The sequence below is a fragment of the Artemia sp. Qi Xiang Cuo genome, chromosome 16 (genome assembly GCF_049724085.1).
Source record: "Artemia sp. Qi Xiang Cuo chromosome 16, ASM4972408v1, whole genome shotgun sequence".
Classification (NCBI taxonomy): Eukaryota; Metazoa; Arthropoda; class Branchiopoda; order Anostraca; family Artemiidae; genus Artemia; species Artemia sp. Qi Xiang Cuo.
Genome location: NC_142809.1, coordinates 56945581 through 56959588, shown reverse-complemented (window position 1 = coordinate 56959588; position 14008 = coordinate 56945581). Strand labels below are relative to the sequence as shown.

General features: G+C 38.2%; 1 protein-coding gene across 1 annotated transcript in view; it reads right to left on the bottom strand.

The window, feature by feature from the left end:
- cyst (rho guanine nucleotide exchange factor 18 cysts) overlaps positions 1 to 14008 on the bottom strand; it is a 402635-nt gene that overhangs the window by 276405 nt on the left and 112222 nt on the right. The gene's annotated exons all lie outside the window — the stretch shown is intronic.

The following is a 14008-nucleotide window of genomic DNA, read 5'->3' as shown; positions in this document are numbered from 1 at the left end:
GACTTTTTAGTGACATTCACTTTATAGGAACTTATATCTGTCTACAGTGGTGACATCAGTAAAGGTAAATCATACAGCATTGGACTTTACAGTCCCTACCGGCGGTGCTGATCTCAGTTTCTTCGCCCTTCAGCCAAGAAGTGCAAACCATCCTGTGCTTTTGCACATCCTTCCTGTTTACCTTCCCCGGATTTCTCCAGGTACCCAGTCACAGCTGGGTCGACACTGGCTGAGCTTACAGAGACACACCGCTAACCCTCGTCCCAAACCAAATAATTGGGTACACTAGGATTCGAACCTTCATTCTCTCGGACAAAGAATCCTAAATCCAGCGCACCAATCCACTCGGCTAGCCGAGCTGTGAGTCGGCTAGTGATGGTAAATTTTTATGAAATTAGATTCATTTTTTGTTTTAAACAGGGATGCAGTTGCATATCCGAAAAACAGGAAATTTTGCATGTTTAAAGATCATGTTTTCCGTCAAACATTCGATCATGCGACAAGACTAAAACTAGCTTAAAAACGGGAATATGTTTTCTACTTCAGTATGTCTGAGACATATTTTTAACTTTTTTAAAAATATGTTAAATTTATTTATAAAAAAAAACAAAAAAAAACAATAAAGCAATCATAACAAAGGTCCTAAGTAAAGAACGATGTGGGCACGATGTTTTTTTTTTTTTGTACTGACCAAGGCACTTCGCACAGAAGGAGTTGTCGTAGAAAATTCAGAATGAACTCATTCCATTGGAAATTGAAAGTTCCAGTGTTTTTTTGCTTTTGTTTTTTAAAAGTCAAAAGTGATTGGAGAGCAACCAGTCCCCCCACGCCCATTATCTCCTAAAATACATCCAATAAAAATCTAGAGATAGCCATTTTCTTTAGCATAGTTGAAAGGTCCAGTAATATTCTCTTTGGGGAAGACAACCCCCAAAACTACTACTACTACTACTACTAACAACTCATCGCAGCACCAAGCCGCCTGAGGCCAACACAGCTACGCACGCTCCTCCTCCACCCCAATCTATTCCAGCCCTCCCTTTTTACACCTGCCCAAGAAGATACCAGTTCCTTTAAATCTTTCTTTTTGACGTCCTTTAACCTCAGACGGGGACGACCTGCTTTCCGTTTAGCCCTAGATGGTTGGCCGAAAAGAACAATCTTGGGCAATCTGTCATCCTTCATCCGCACAACGTGCCCTAACCACCTCAATCTTTCTTTCATTATAGCCCTAGAGAGCGGTATTGAACCATATTTTTCCTATAGCCTATTGTTTGAAATACGGTCAGTCAGCCGGGTACCCCGAACAATCCTTAAGCAATTTCTCTGGAAAACATCTAGCAAATCTTCATCCGCTTTTCGGAGCGTCCATGCTTCAGGGCCATATTTGAGCACTGTCATCACTGTAGCTTCTAATAGTCTAATCTTGGTTTGCAGACTTATCTTCCTATTCTTCCAGACTTTTTTTAACTGTGAAAAAACACCCTGAGCCTTGGCTATTCTATTTTTAACATCTTCACTGCTCCCACCATCTTTACTAATAATACTACCAAGGTAAGTGAAGCTTCCCACCTGATCAATCTTTTCATTACCCAGTTTGACTCTGTCTCACAACTTATTTTTAAAATAATAAAAAACTTTAGCGTAAAGAGCGAGGCGTTGAGGAAGGGACAGCCCCTTTCATATACGGAATAATTTCTGTTCGTTTTAAGTTTTAATGTCACTCCTTACTTTCAGTTTAAAAAATTTGTTTTTTTTATTTAATTATAATAAAGATCGATGTGGGTATAATATATCATTTTTTGTTGTTGTTGTTGTTGTTTAGACCAGCGCACTTCGTATCGAAGGAGGTGTCGTAGGAACTTCGAAAAGCACCCGTTCGATTGAAAATAGAAAGGGCTGATGTCCTTTTTAATAGTCGAAAGTGATTGGAGGTAAACTAATCCCCCTCCCACGCCCACCCTCCCAATTGCGTTTATTTTTAAAAAGTAAATGTTTCCTTAAGATTAAATGCACTGTGTTAATGCTAATTCCCAATAAGGCATCTCAGCAGTATCCCAAGATCGACTGGGGGTATTAATTTCAAACTTTCGGGACTACTTCTGCACTTAAAATTTAACCAAATCAAAATAGCGTAAGTGTATTCAAGCTATCAAAGAAAGTAAACAGATTTTTTTGCGAATGGTATCAAGTTTTCCATTTCAGGTCAACTAGAGGTGGTATGAAACTAAATTAAACACTACTATTTGTGTCCAGATTTTTAAAAGGGTCTATGTTGTTAAAAATTGCTGAAAATTTTTTTTTCCAGCATACAAATAGCAGGCCAAACTATAAATTCTTAAAAAAACGAAAAGATTTAAAGTATTATTTTCTTTTTCCCTGAAAAAATTATGTCAATATAAAACAAAGAGAAATTAATTAAGAAAACTGTTTCCACAAAATAAGTTTTTCAAAGAAAAGTAAAGAAATCCATAAAACAAAAAATGAGCAAAAATAAAATCAAATAATCTACCAAGCTTGAAACTACCACAAATCAGCATCTATGCTGATTTGTGAAACCCAAAACAAACAGAAATTACTATAAATAACCAAGTCAAATTCAAAATGAGCAGAAATTAAAATTAGTTGGGCCTAAAACCCCTATGACCTCCCAAGGCCAGAACATAACTTGCATTATACCGAAAAAAATACAAATGAATGTGCATCGTCAGTTTTATATACATATACCGATATTTAGTATTCAAAATCTTGATAATACTTGATTTATTAAATTTATAAAATTAAAAACATTTATATTTTTCAGTAAAGTGCAATTTATGTTCTGGTATGGCATAGGGGTTTTGAGCCCAATTTATGTAAATTTCTACTCGTTTTGAGTTTGACTCGGTAATTTTATTGTCATTTTTGTTCGTTTTGGGTTTCATTTATTTATCGATGCTGATTTGTGGTAGTTTCCCGCTTGGTAGATTAATCGATTTTATTTTTGCTCAATATTTCGTTTAATTGAGTTGTTTAATTTTATTCGAAAACTTATTTTGTAGAAATTTTTTTTAATTAATCTGGAAAATAGCTAGAGCTAGTATAGAAATATATCTATAGAAATGAATTAAATTTTTTTTTGCACAGTGAGCAGAGCACACTGAAGTTGAAGCAGCCTTAAACTTTGACTTGAAACTTCATAACTTGACCACTTCTTTCAGAACAGAATTTTGGAGGGTTATTCCGTGTTGATAAGAAAAGAGGGTAAAGGAGCAGTTTAATTCCCCCTGTAGTGTAGGGCGCAGGAGCCCTATGGTAAAGGTGCAGGTTAGTTCCCCCTGTAGTGTAGGGCGCAGGAGCCCTATGGTAAAGGTGCAGGTTAGTTCTCCCTTATAAAAACAACTTATTTCAGCGGATACAAAGAAGAAGCCCATTTGCGGCACTCTTAGGGACCCCAAGGTCCAATGCTAGTATCAGATCCCGCAAGGGGCAGTTTACGCTCGTCAAGTTCTGGCTCTACAGGTCACAAATGTCCCAGCTTAACGGCTTTTTAGCCCGACAGGACTGATAGTGACTGCAAAAAGATCAATGGCTTCAGGCAGGGTGAACTAAGTCAGTTTTGTTACATCAATTGTAACTGAAGTGATATAACCGCTGATTTAAAATTATTGTTAAGCCATGGTATCTAACTTGTATACAGTGTTCTTTTTTATGTTGTTATTTGTTTGTTTTTTTCACTTCCTTTTCGGATGTATTTGATGAAATAGGAGATGTTTGAACTTCAAACTTTGAAAGTTATAAACACATTAGCCCAAGTCATTTACAAGAAGAAAATGATTAAACACCGGATTTTATAGGAATAATGTGACGCTAAACATTGTCACAACATAGGTTTCCCTGGGTCTAGTGGCTAAAAGTGAGAATTGTACATGGTCTCATCCACGGGGAACATAAACACTTTCCGCACGGCCCAACAAATTCCTGTTTTGTCATAATGTTCTTGTATGTTTTTAGCCAACCATTTAAAAATCCTTACTAAAATCAAGTTGAGGTTGAACGTGCTTGGTGAAGTTTGATTTTTATTATTATTTTTAATCAGAAAAATCAGCGCGCCGTGGCGCGCCGCCGGTCAGACATCGGCGGCGCGCCGCAAAAAGAAATGCAGCGCGCCTGGCGGCGCGCCGCCGCCGATACTAAATCACACATTAGACGCCGTCATGTCGGCGTGTCGCGGCTTCGGGGACTACTTGGTAGATTATTTGATTTTATTACTGCCCATTTTTGGTTTAAAGAAGTTCTTTACTTTTCTTTGAAAAACTTATTTTGTGGAAAAAGTTTTTCGAACTAATTCAATAAAATGCCGAACCTAGCCAAGGAACATAAATTTTTAGAAGACATTTTCTTGTGGGAGCCAAAGACTAAAAAAACAATAAAAACAATATATATATATATATATATATATATATATATATATATATATATATATATATATTTATATATAAGCATAATTCACGTTGCTTATATATATTAATTAAAAAAAACTTTCCTAAAGATAATTTTTTAAAATAAAATTAAAGGCCTATTTAAACTTAAGATAAGTATTTACTAAACCCTGTTAAGATTCAAGATCAAAACGACCATAAATTGATAATGAATAATGAATGAAACCCAAACCGAACAAAAATGAAACAGAGAATCATAGCACAAAACATACAACAAGCAATAATATAAATGAATAAACAGATCTTGAAGCGAATAATGATTAGACTGAATATGAAAATCAAGCTTAAAACGAAAAAAATAGTTTGCTATTAAAGTATAAATGAAACTTAAAACGAACAGAAATTAAATAAACAATCAATGCGAAAAAAAAATACAAAATATATTAATGTAAATGAATAAATAAATCTTAAAACGAGAGAAACTTAAATTGAATATGCAAATCAAGTTTGAATCGAATAAAAATAACCACAAACAAGAGTTTGGGTATCGCCTCACTGCAGAAGCCTAAAACCTACTGCGTCATTGGCGCCTTACTGAAAACTATATGAGTCTTGAACAGTCTTAGAAAGTATAAACGAGATCAAATTGAATATTAGATATATAATGATATTAATTGTTGAAAGATCCATCAGTTCAAGATTTTTTTTTTCACTGTAATTTTATTTTCAATGCTGTAAGAACTGGAAAAGAATAAATTTGTAATGTAAGAATAATTCGTTTTCAGTGAAGCGCCAATGACGCAGAAGGCTTTAGAATTTTGCAGTTAAAGAAGGGGGCGGTATACAAATTTTGTTTGTACTAAAACTATATTTGTCTTGACCAATCTTGGAAAAAACTAATAAATTAAACTGAATATTTTATGTGTAACGATATTAATTGCTGAAAGCTCATCAGTTCAAAATTTTACAGTAATTTTAATATTTATTTTCAATATTAAGTACAAAAGAAAACATTTGTAATATAATTCGTTTTCAGTAAAGCACCAATGACGTAGTAGGTTTTAGGCTTCTGCAGTGAGGCGATACCCAAACTCTTGTTTGTTTGTAGTTATTTTTATTCGATTCAAACTTGATTTGCATATTCAATTTGAGTTTCACTCGTTTTAAGATCTATTTATTTATTTACATTTATATATATTGTATGTTTGTTCGCATTGATTGTTTATTTAATTTCTGTTCGTTTAAGTTTCATTTATACTTTAATAGCAAACTATTTTTTTCCGTTTTAAGCTTGATTTTCATATTCAATCTAAGCATTACTCGCTTTAAAATCTATTTATTCATTTATATTATTACTTGTTGTATGTTTGCTATGATTGTTTATTTAATTTCTGTTCATTTTGGGTTTCATTTATTCTTTAATAGTAATTTCTGGTCGTTTTGAGCTTGAATTTTAACAGGTATTCATATCTCCTGAGCTTAAGTTTAAAATGGCCTTTACTTTTATTTGAAAAAATTATTTTTCGGAAAGTTTTTTTTAATTAATTTTTGTTCCTTTTTGATTGCAAAAATTTTCAATTTTTGTTGCATGGGGGGGGGGTTGCTTACTGTCCGATTATTCTTGACTTTAAAAACGGATCTAGAACTTTCAAATTAAATCGAATGAGGCTTTTTTCAAGTCTATACGATTACCTCTTTGATAAAAACCTTATATATGAACAATAGACAGCTGGCATAACTTGTGGACAGCGATTAGCAACACTGAATGGATTGAAAAAATAGCTCCAATAAGGGTGTTTTGACCATTTCACTTGCTGACACAAATGGATCACGACTGTTTGGAATTGACCTTAATAGGATTTTGTGTGCCAAAGCAATTTTGCATCTATCAAAGAGTATGTATTTTAACCATATAATTGGATAATTATAATAGATTTACTATGTGTTCTTCCCATACAAAACTTTACTTTATTAAAGTCTTTGGGGGGGGGGCGGCGTAGTTGGCAGAAGGAAGAAAACTTTAGCGTAGACAGTAGGAGTGGGGAAGGGTGATGTTGGAGACTTATCCAATGCGGGGCGGACCTTCACTTATCCCCTCCGCTCCCGATTTAGGAGATTAGAAAGACTCATTGGGCTGTAGAATGTTGGACCGTTTGAGTTGTGGAAGGCGTTGAAATACTCAAAAATACTTTATATTTTCAGTTATTGCAGGATTGATTTCATAGATTGTGGAATGGTGAGCCCCCTGGCCCATCATTTGGTTGAACCCCGACTTACAATATGTGCTTTCGATTCATTGTCCCGTCTTATGAGCATATATAATTTTATATATGTTATGTTTAGTTATACTTTTATTATATTGCATTCCTTTGTAAACCTTGAGATATAAACTGAAACCTTAGAGTAAATAGTGGGGGGGAGAAGTCTCCCCCCTCACATGCATAATTGAGCAGCCACAGAGAAAGTAAAACAAATGAAATTAATCTGTCTTTTTAAAATGTCTTTTTTCAAAAGACCTGAACAAAATCGTTTAAAGGAACCTGAATTGCTATCTTTGAAATTTCTGTTGATTCTTTATTCCCGTTACATTCACATGGAAAATTTAGAATAGTATCGAATGGGTATAGTGGTCCCCTCCCTGAATAATTCATATTTGGAAAACCCACCCCTTGGAAATTCCTCCCCCCTCAAAGAACATTTTCTTTTCCTGCTGATAATTCCCCTGCGTTAAATTCCACCCAGCAGAAATTTCCCAGCCGTGGAATATGCTCCCCAAACATATTCCCCTCAGATAATTTCGCATATTATTCATAAAAATGGAAGCTGAAATTTCTACTCAACTTTTTAAGTCTGAAGGAATGCTATAGCGTTACCTAAGCAAAGAGCCATAAGGGTTCAATGAATTAATACTTATTTATTTTTCCAGGGGCACTTTATGTGGAAGAGGTGGTCGCATAAACTTTGGAACGGGGTTTATAGAATTACAAATTAAAATTTATAGTGCCCTTACACCAGGGGCGGATCCAGGATTTCTTAGGCGGGGGGACGCAAAATAGGTTGATCCGATAAACTTGCGTTATGAGCAAGTTTAATTAACGCAATCTCGCGTTAATTAAGTAAATAACACTACTTTAGACTACTTTATGGAGGGGGGGGCGCCCCCCTCGCCCCTACCATGGATACGCTACTGCCATACACACTCTGGTTATTTCCTTGTTAGGGAGGAGAGCAGATGCCTAATAGGTGTGTGTTAAAACCAAAACATTCTAACGCTCATTGGGCCTTCAGGTATAAACAGACTTCGTTCAAAGGGAGGGGTGGGGAAAAAGGGCGTGGGGGGGTATTTGCCCTTCGATCGATTTTGACTCGTCGCCCTCCAATCTCTTTTGACCCTTAATAAGTGAACAAGAACTTTCAATTTCCAATCAAATGAGCCCTCTCTCTCGTTTATTCGAGTATCCCTTCCATAAAAAATAATACGAAGGATTCGGAGAATCTTAAAATTACAACCCTTGCCCTGAGGGCTGTGGAGGAGTTGTCATCCTCAAAAACATAATTTCCAGACCTTAAAAGTACGTTTAATAAAATGGATGTCTCAAAATTTTGATTGGATGTGCTTGGGGTAAAGGTGGGTGTGAGAAGGTGGTTAGTTGCCCTCAAATCACTTTCGACTATTAAAAAGGGCACTAGCCGTTTGAATTTCCAATCGAATGAGCCTTTTTTGAAGTTTCTACGACACCGCCTTCTATAAAAACCTTACATGCCCCCAGGGTATAACTTAAAACCCTTGCCTTGAGGGTTGTGGGGGAGTGTCCTCCTCAAAAATATATTTTCTATCTGAAAATCAACTACGTTGAACAAAATGGTTATCTAAAAATTTTGATTGGATGTGTTTGGGGGAATGATTGGGGGGGGGGCGAGGGGGGGGCTAGTTGCCCTCCAATCACTTTCGACTATTAAAAAGGGCACTAGCCCTTTGAATTTCCAATGCAATGAGCCATTTTGAAGTTTCTACGACAACACCTTCTACAAAAACCTTATATGCCCCCAGGGCATAACTTAAAACCCTTGCCCTAAGGGTTGTGGGGGAGTGTCCTCCTCAAAAACATATTTTCTATGTGAAAATCAACTATGCTGAACAAAATGGCTATCTCAAAATTTTGATTGGATGTGTTTGGGGTAATGATGGGCATGGGGGGGGGGGGGGGCTAGGGGCCCTCCAGTCACTTTCGACTATTAAAAAGGGCACTAGCCCTTTGAATTTCCAATCGAATGAGCCTTTTTTTTAATTTTCTACGACAACGCCTTCTAGAAAAACCTTATATTCCCCCAGGGCATAACTTAAAACCCTTGCCCTGAGGGTTGTGGGGGATTGTCCTCCTCAAAAACATATTTTCTATCTGGAAATCAACTACGCTGAACAAAATTGATATCTCAAAATTTTTGATTGGATGTGTTTAGAGGAATGATGGGCGTCTGGGGGGGGGGCTAGTTACCCTCTAATCACTTTTAACTATTAAAAAGGCCACCAGCCTTTTAATGGCCCATCAAATGAGCCTTTTTTGAAGTTTTTACTTCAACGCCTTCTCTAAAAAACCTTATATACCCTAAGGGCATTACCTAAAACCCTTGCCTCGTGGGTTGTGGGGAAGTGTCCTTCTCGAAAACATATTTTCTATGTGGATATCAACTACGCTGAACAAAATGGCTATCTCAAAATTTTGATTGGATGTGTTTGGGCGAATTATGGGCGTAGGGAGGTGGGGGGGGGGGGCTAGTTGCAGTCCAATCACTTTCGACTATTAAAAGGGCACTAGCCCTATGAATTTCTAATCGAATGAGCCTTTTTTTAAGTTTCTACGACAACGCCTTCTATAAAATCCTTAATATACCCCCAGGACATAACTTTAAACCCTTGCCCTGAAGGTTGTGGGGGAGTGTTCTCCTCAATAACATATTTGCTATCTGGAAATCAACAACGCTAAACAAAAGGGCTATCTCAAAATTTTGATTGGATGTGTTTGGGGAAATGATGGGCGTGGGGGGGGGCTAGTTGCACTCCAATCACTTTCGACTATTAGAAAGGGTACTAGCCCTTTAATTTCCAATCGAATGAGCATGTTTTGAAGTTTCTACGACAGCGCCTTCTATAAAAACCTTATATGCCCCCAGGGCATAACTTAAAACCCTTGCCCTGAGGGTTGTGGGGGAGTGTCCTCCTAAAAAATATATTTTCTATCTGGAAATCAACTAAACTGAACAAAATGGCTATCTCAAAATTTTGATTGGATGTGTTTGGGGGAATTATGGGCGTCGGGGGGGGGGGGAGGGGGGGGGGCTAGTTGCCCTCCAATCATTTTCGACTATTAAAAAGGGCACTAGAAGTCTCGATTTCCAATCGAACAACGCCTTCTATAAAAACCTTATATACCCCCAGAGCATAAGTTAAAACCCTTGCCCTGAGGGTTGTGAGGGAGTGTCCTCCTAAAAAACATATTTTCTATCTGGAAATCAACTACGCTGAACAAAATTGTTATCTCAAAATTTTGATTGGATGTGTTTGGGGGAATGATGGCGGTGGGCGGGGCTAGTTGTCCTCCAATCGCTTTCGACTATTAAAAAGGGCACTAGCCCGTTGAATTTCCAATCGAATGAGCTTTTTTGAAGTTTCTACGACAACGAGCCCCCTTTGAAGTTTCTATAACGACCCTGAAGTTTCTATGAAGTGCCTCTGGGAAAATAAAAAAATAATAATCAGAGGCAACGCTACAGCGTTGCCTATAATAAAGGCCATACGGCTCCAATGTTTTATTATTATTTTTTTTCCAGAGGCACTTCATATGGAAGGGGTCGTCGTAGAAGCTTCAAAAGGGGCTCATTCGATTGGAAATAGAGAGTTCTAGTGCCCTTTTTAATAGTCGAAGATGATTGGAGGGCAACTATCCCCCCCCCACGCCCATCATTCCCCCAAACACATCCAATCAACAAATTTGGAGATAGCCATTTTGTTCAGCGTAGTTGATTTCCAGATAGAAAATATATTTTTGAGGAGGATACTTCCCCCCAACCCTCAGGGCAAGGGTTTTAAGTTATGCCGTGGGGGAATATAAGGTTTTCATAGAAGGCGTTGTCGTAGAAACTTCAAAACATGCTCATTCGATTGGAAATTAAAGGGCTACGGCCCTTTTTAATAGTCGAAAGTGATTGGAGTGTAACTAGCCCCCTTCCCCCCCCCCTCCCCACGCCCATCATTTCCCCAAATACATCCAATCAAAATTTTCAGATAGCCATTTTGTTCAGTGTAGTTGATTTCCAGATAGGAAATATATTTTTGAGGAGGACACTCCCCCACAACCCTCAGGGCAAGGGTTTTAAGTTATGCCCTGGGGCATATAAGGTTTTTATAGAAGGCGTTGTTTTAGAAACTTCAAAACAGGCTCAATCGATTGGAAATTAAAGGGCTAGTTCCCTTTTTAATAGTCGAACATTATTGTAACTAGCGAGGGCAACTAGCCCCCCCCCCCAGCTCCAGACGTCGCCCCAAAAAGGCCCATACAAAAGTGAAGACCACCAGTTTCGTCCGCATAGTTCATTTACCGACAGAAATATGTTTTTGTGGAGGACACTTCCCTACAACCCTCAGAGCAAGGGGTTTTAGTTATGCCCAGGGGGCATATAAGGTTTTTATAGAAGACTTTGTCATAGAAACTTCAAAACATGCTCATTCGATTGGAAATTAAAGGGCTAGTGCCCTTTTTAACATTCGAAAGTGATTGGACTGTAACTAGCCCCTCTCCCCCCACGCCAATCATTTCCCCAAACACATCCAATCAAAATTTTCTGATAGCCATTTTGCTCAGCGTAGTTGATTTCCAGATAGAAAATATGTTTTTGAGGAGGACACTCCTCGACAGCCCTCGGGGCTAGGGTTTTAAGTTATGCCCTGGGGGTATATAAGGTTGTTATACAAGGCCTTGTCTTAGAAACTTCAAAACAGGCTCATTCGATTGTAAATTAAAGGGCTAGTGCCCTTTTTAATAGTCGAAAGGGATTGGAAGGCAACTAGCCCCCCCCCCTCCACGCCCATCATTTCCCCAAACACATCCAATCAAAATTTTGAGATAGCCATTTTGTTCAGCGTAGTTGATTTTCAGATAGAAAACATATTTTTGAGGAGGACAATCCCCCACAACCCTCAGGGCAAGGGTTTTAAGTTTAAGATAGCCAAACTTAAAACCAAAATATCTCAAAATCAAAATTCTGAGATAGCCATTTTGTTCAGCGTAGTTGATTTCCAGATAGAAAATATATTTTTGGGGAGGAAACTCCCCTAGAACCTTCAGGGCAAGTGATGTAAGATATGACCTTGGGGCATATAAAGTTTTTATAGACGGTTTTGTTGTATAAACTTCAGAAATGTTTCTTTCAATTGGAAATTCAAAGGGATAGTGCCCTTTTCAATAGTCAAAACTGATCGAAGGGCACCTAGCCCCCCCCCCACAACCGTCATTCCCCCAAAGACATCCAATCAAAATTTTGAGATAGCCATTTTGTTCAGCGTAGTTGATTTTCAGATAGAAAACATGTTTTTGAGGAGGACAATCCCCCACAACCCTCAGGGCAAGAATTTTAAGATATGCCCTGGGGGCATATAAGGTTTTTATAGAAGGCATTGTCATAGAAACTTCAAAAAGGTCTCATTCGATTGGAAATTCAAAGGGATTGTGCCCTTTTTAATATTCAAAAGTGATTGGAGGGCAACTAGCCCCCCCCCCCGATGCCCATCATTCCCCTAAACACATCCAATCAAAATTTTGAGATAGTCATTTTTGTTCAGCGTAGTGGACTTCCAGATTGAAAAAATATTTTTAAAGAGGACACTCCCCCACAACCCTCAGGGCAAGGGTTTTAAGTTATGCCCTGGGGGCATATAAGGTTTTTATAGAAGGCGTTGTCATAGAAACTTCAAAACAGGCACATTCAATTAGAAATTCGAAGGGCTAGTGCCCTTTTTAATAGTCGAAAGTGATTGGAGTGCAACTAGCAATCTTAATCCAATCTTATAACCCCCACGCCCATCATTTCCCCAAACACATTCAATCAAAATTTTGAGATAGCCATTTTGTTCAGCGTAGTTGATTTCCAGATAGAAAATATGTTTTTAAGGAGGACACTCCACATGAACCTTCAGGGCAAGGGTTTTAAGATATGCCCTGGGGGCATATAAGTTTTTTATAGAAGGCGTTGTCGTAGAAACTTCAAAACATGCTCATTCGATTGGAAATTAAAGGGCTAGTGCCCTTTTTAATAGTCAAAAGTGATTGGAGTGTGACTAGCCCCCTTCCCCCACGCCCATAATTTCCCCAAACACATCCAATCGAAATTTTCAGATAGCCATTTTGTTCAGCGTAGTTGATTTCCAGATAGAAAATATGTTTTTGAGGAGGAAACGCCCCCACAACCCTCAGGGCAAGGGTTTAAAGTTATGGCCTGGGGGCATATAAGGTGTTTATAGAAGGTGTTGTAGTAAAAACTTCAAAAAACGCTCATTCGATTGGAAAATGAAAGAGCTAGTGCCCTATTTAATATTCGAAAGTGATTGGATGGCAACGAGCCCCCCCCCCCCACGCCCATCATTTCCCCAAACACATCCAATCAAAATTTTGAGATAGCCATTTTGTTCAGCGTAGTTGATTTCCACATTGAAAAAATATTTTTGAAGAGGACACTCTCCCACAACTCTCAGGGCAAGGGTTTTAAGTTATGCCCTGGGGGCATATAAAGTTTTTATAGAAGGCGTTGTCGTAGAAACTTCAAAACAGGCTCATTCGATTGGAAATTCAAAGGGCTATTGCCCTTTTAAATAGTCGAAAGTGATGGGAGGGCACCTCGCCCCCCCCCACGCCCATCCTTACCCCACACACATCCAATCAAAAATTTGAGATAGCAATTTTGTTAATCGTAGTTGATTTCCAGATAGGAAATATGTTTTTGAGGAGGACAATCCCCCACAACCCTCAGGGTAGGGGTTTTAAGTTATGCCCTGGGGCATATAAAGTTTTTATAGAAGGCGTTGTCGTAGAAACTTCAAAAAAGGCTCAGTCGATTGTAAATTCAAAGGGCTAATGCCCTTTTTAATAGTCGAAAGTGATGGGAGTGCACCTCGCCCCCCCCCCCACGCCCATCATTGCCCCACACACATCCAATCAAAAATTTGAGATAGCAATGTTTTTAATCGTAGTTGATTTCCAGATAGTAAATATGTTTTTGAGGAGGACAATCCCCCACAACCCTCAGGGTAGGGGTTTTAAGTTATGCCCTGGGGCATATAAAGTTTTTATAGAAGGCGTTGTCGTAGAAACTTCAAAACAGTCACATTCAATTGGAAATTCCGAGTGGTATTGCCCTTTGTAATAGTCAAAGGTGATTTGAGGGCAACTCACCCCCTTGTCACGCCCAACTTTTCCCCAAACACATCCAATCAAAATTTAAAGACAGCCATTTTTTTAAGCGTAGTTTTAAGTTCTGTAAATTAGTTCTTTGAGGATCACACCTCCCCCAAGGCCCTCAGGGCAAGGGTTGTAATT